Source organism: Octopus bimaculoides, chromosome 16 (genome assembly GCF_001194135.2).
Source record: "Octopus bimaculoides isolate UCB-OBI-ISO-001 chromosome 16, ASM119413v2, whole genome shotgun sequence".
NCBI classification, from domain to species: Eukaryota; Metazoa; Mollusca; class Cephalopoda; order Octopoda; family Octopodidae; genus Octopus; species Octopus bimaculoides.
This window is the reverse complement of record NC_068996.1, coordinates 52,274,799-52,279,678: the sequence shown is the minus strand read 5'-3', so window position 1 is coordinate 52,279,678 and position 4,880 is coordinate 52,274,799. Positions and strand designations below refer to the sequence as shown.

Here is a 4,880-nt window from a genome sequence, read left to right as displayed (position 1 = left end):
TCAGCCCGAGGGTATAGTAGAAGACACTTGCCCAAGGTGCCACACAGTGGGACTCAACCCGGAACCATGTGGTTGGTAAGCAAGCTACTTACCACACAGCCACTCCTGTGCCATTGTCAGTTTTTTTTTTTGTTTTTTTTTTTGCTTTACTGTTTTTATCATGTCCCCAAATTTCTGTTGGATTTCCTTCTTTTAATTGTCTTTCTATCATATCTTCTAACTTTGGCCGACTTCTCATTACTATTTTGTTTGTGTTGGTCTATTATCTTGTTTAATAATTCGTTCTTCTTGTCACACCTACCGTTTTGCCACATTTTGGGTTTATTCCCTCTTTACCCAACTCTTCATCTTCCATTGGTGTAATAAAAGTAAAGATAAGAGAAGGGGTCATGGGTCATGGTACAGCATTTGCTATCAAAACTGAACTGCACAATACACTTCCTCTAAAGTTTGTCCCTATCTAGGAGAGACTCGAGGCTTCTGTATACCGTTCCACAAAAGGAAATTTCTCACTTGGATAACTACCTATGCTCCAACAATGACCTGTTCCAAGGAGGACAACAACCAGTTCTGCACCAAACTGAATGAGGTTCTTACAGCATAAAAATTGTATTGTAATGCTTAGCAAAACATTGTTCATCCACATGGTATCAGAAAAGTCAATTCAGTACAGCTTAAACTTAGCACCACTTCTCATCTTCTTCAAAATGGTAATTTAACATGGTTTTTATGTTTCATTTACTTACATTAACCTCAGGAAACAGAAATCCTCTCATATTTCCGGTTTCACCTTTGGATCGGTTTGATAAGTTGCCATTATGCTTTATAGAACATGCAAGTTTAGATTCTTTGTACCTATCTTATTCTAAACTATCAATATTCTTTGCCTATATCCTCTCTTAAATGGTTCACTCATAAAGTAGTATTTCAGTACTAAAGTTCTTTTCTTCAAATGGTTTCTTTCATGTTCCCAGCTCATTAGCATTCTGTGCTAGATGTGTTATAATTAGTAACAGAATGATGGGCAACTGGACTGGCCCATACATTAGCTGCCTGCTGTCCTTGACAGTTTCAGCTGTATATAGGCTCTGATGGCTAATAAAAGAAATCTTCATCATTACTATTTATCATTGTCAAATACATTATTTACTTAACTGATTTATGTATGTCTATGTCGAGTCCTAAGCTCCATCCTGCAGCTTAGAGATGCAACACTTTCCTCAACAGATGAGCTGTTCCAAGTATTGCTGCAATCTGGATGCTTCCTAACAAATTTGGTATTTGCAGCTTTTGATTACAAAATATTGCTCTTTTTGAAAGGTCCCAAGTGCACCAATCACAATAGGTACCACACTCACTTTTGAGGTCCTATAGATTCTAAGTCTTGGTACTTCTCAACTCTCATGTCCTCTGTCTTAATATTTTGGTCTGCAGATATAGCTACGTTGATGCAAGTCCATTCATTGGACTCCTTCAGTTTTATTATTATTGAAGACAAGTTGGCAGAATTGTTTGTGTTGCTTAGTGGCATTTCTTCTGGCTTATGGTCAGCTTTTGCCTTTCATCCTTTCTTGGTTGATAAAATAAGTACCGGTTATGCACTAAGGTTGATGTAATCAACCCTCAAAAATTTCAGGCCTTGTGCCTATAAGTAGAAAGGATTACTATTATTATTTTAACTACTATATACTAAATCTTTTAACAGAAATGTTGTCTTTAGTTTTACTGACAAGTGTCCTAGGATTCTTACAGAATACAGGTTTCCAATATCTTTTCAGTCTCAAAGGTAGCAGTTTGAATGTTGTGCCAAATGAACTAATTACTACTGGAATAATTGTTGTCTTCCAAAATCTTTTTATGTATCTGGTTAAGTCTTGATATTTTTCAGATTTAAAATTTTCTTCAGTCTCCACTCTATTATCATATGCTATTGTAAGGTCTATAGTCTTACTCTGTTTATTTTGCCTTCTATAATCGTATCTTGTTTTCTTGCTTCAACTATTTGGTCAGTCTTTATGACAAAGTCCCATAAAACCCTGTATTTTCTATTCTCTATCACAGCCTTTGGTTTGTGTTTCATACCACTTTTCTGTTATTTCAAAACCACACATTCAGCTAACATCCCAATGCATTTCTTTTTTACCTATTCTGTGTTTATACTCATTTTGTTTATACTCATTTTGTGCTAGCTTACTGCATTCATTCAAGAAATGATTACTACTTTTGTCTCTTTTCCTGCAGATTCTACATTTGCTCTTTGAGTTTTGTCAATCTTTGCCTTTATCAGATTCATCTTAAATGGTTTGTTCCTGAGTAGCTTCAATTAGCACTTTGGTTTCTCTTAAGGCTGGTAGAGAAACCAAACTAACTGGTAGAGTCGTTAGCATGTTATTTAGTGGCATTTCTTGCCTGCTCTTTACATTCTGAGTTTAAATGCTGCTGAGGTTGATTTTGCCTTTCAGGATCAATGAAATAAGCATCAGTTGAGCATTGAAGGTTGATGTAATCAACAAGCTCCTTCCCTCAATGATTTCAGGGCTTGTGCCTATAATAGAAAAGATTATTATCATTTTTTTCTTTTTACTAGTTTCAGTCATATGACTGCGGCCATGCTGGAGCACCGCCTTTAGGCAAACAAATCAACCCCAGGACTTATTTTTTGTAAGCCCAGTACTTATTCTATCAGTCTCTTTTGCTGAACCACTGAGTTACAGGGACCAACATCGGTTGTCAAGTAGTGGTGGAGACAAACACACACACACACACACACACACACACACACACGCACGTATCTACACACACAATGGGCTTCTTTCAGTTTCTGTCTACTGAATCCACTCACAGGGCTTTGGTTGGCCCAAGGCTATAGTAGAAGACTCTTGTCCAAGGTGCCACACAATGGGACTGAACTTGGAACCATGTGGTTGGGAAGCAAGCTTCTTACCACACAGCCACTCCAAGTATTTTATTAGATGAAATAGTTTATACCAAAAATACTTGTATATAGGTAACTTCCTTAAAGTTTGGAACCTTTCTCTAATTGTTGACAAAAGGCAAAATAAGGATTGAGATTTTATTTTTGTTTAATCTTCACCCCTGCACACAATATGTCCCTGACAAAACAAAACTCCCTCACATCCCATCTTCCAACACCTCTCCTCTCCTGCCCATGTTCACTACTCATTGAATTCCCCTCCCCTCTATCTCTCAAGCTCCTTCACATATACCTACCTGTACATAATGTCACCACTGAATCTCTTCCCTTCTCCCCCTAACAACACTTCCTCCTAACACCCTTTCCTTCTTTTTTCCACTTTCTTTTCACAATCTCATGAACTTACCTGAGCAGACAGTAGAGCTCAGCATTGTCTTTTGGCTCTCCATCTCTTATCAAACCATCCGACCCATGCCAGCATGGAAGGAGGACATTAAGCAATAATGGTGATGGCATACAAAAGAAAATTGGTGAATATTTCTTATCACACCCTGAAATACAAAGTTAAAAATGTACAAATTAAAGCATTTGACACAGAGAAAAGAATGCCATTTTAATAGTGAAAATATATTAGGAATAAAGAGACAGTAATAACATTTTACTATCAAATTTAAATATATTGATTGAAGATGTTGTCAATTACAACAACAACAACAATATAGATGCAGACATTAGCAAATAATGTCAAATAATGCAAATATAAAGAATGAAATATCTTTAAGTAAAAAAAAAATTTCATTATGAAACATTTTGTTCAAAGGACAAACACATGGCAGCATTTTATACATAGGACATATGCCAGTCTACCACAATCCTCATTGAGGTGTGAGAAAGGAAAAAGTTCACTTGTTTGTGATTATAGGTGAAATCTCTTTTAATTGCAGAGGAAAGGCATAAAGCACCATGTCTTTTTAAGTTCCCTTTTCAATTTTCTTTGAATTATACTGTCCCTCTTTTGAGCCCTTGTGCCTAAGAAAGGCATATTATTATTACTAAAGCAGCCAGCTGGTGGATTCATTAGCATGCTGGGCAAAATGCTTAACAGTATTTCATCCATTATCCTATGATATCACTTCATTTAACAATGACTGCTGAGCATCAACCAGGTACCCAGGGTAGATATTCTCATGTAATAGTGACATTTCGAAGCTTAAAAAGATATAAAATTAACTTAGACCTAGCATATGGAAAGATAAATTTTAATAATAATGAATAAGAAAGGATATATAAAAAAGGGAATTCAGTTTTAGTTATTCAGTATTGCAAAGTCTTAGTTGGGAACAAACACACAACAGGGCTTGTGATGGTGCTGAGTGGAGATTTCCCATCATCCAATACTCCATGTGGAGCAGGAGTAACAAAGACTAGGATGGACACACATGCACTCACATTCACACACAAGTAAATATCTTCCTTGAAAAATATTGGCCTACAGAATTGATATTTTGCATATTCTTCATAATTACTTCAAAATGAACGAGCATCTTTTAAATATATATATACCTTAGAAATAGTTGGTTGGCAACACGTACGAATTCACTTTGGAAAAATATCTAAGGGGATACAGCAACATAGAGATTTCATATATTGACAATGATAAACTAAAGACAGTAATGTTAAAAATTTTACTATACAGTCCCGCCAGTTTTCTTTCCCTCCATCTCGCTTTTTCCTTCTCTGTTTAAATGTAGTTCTTAGTTTAACTCTCCTACTTCTTACCACCTTCTCTCTCTCTCTCTCTCTCTCTCTCTCTCTCTCTCTCTCTCTCTCTGCTTCAATTCACCTGAGCATTATTCTCCATCTTCATTAACTCTTTTACTCTTTTACTTGTTTCAGTCATTTTGTCTGTGGCCATACTGGAGCACCGCCTTTAGTCGAGCAAATC

The 4,880-nt window shown here is 36.2% G+C and overlaps 1 protein-coding gene across 4 annotated transcripts in view; it reads left to right on the top strand.

Annotated features, from left to right (window-relative positions):
• Nucleotides 1-4,880, top strand: part of LOC106870458 (kelch-like protein 9) — a 69,361-nt gene that overhangs the window by 50,918 nt on the left and 13,563 nt on the right. The window contains exon 1 of one of the 4 annotated variants that reach the window (XM_052973768.1): nucleotides 114-710. The exons of the other annotated variants lie outside the window; for them this stretch is intronic. The gene's annotated coding sequence lies outside the window, so the exon portion shown is untranslated. Of the gene's footprint in view, nucleotides 1-113; nucleotides 711-4,880 lie in introns of those variants that run through there. 4 annotated transcript variants of the gene reach the window in all.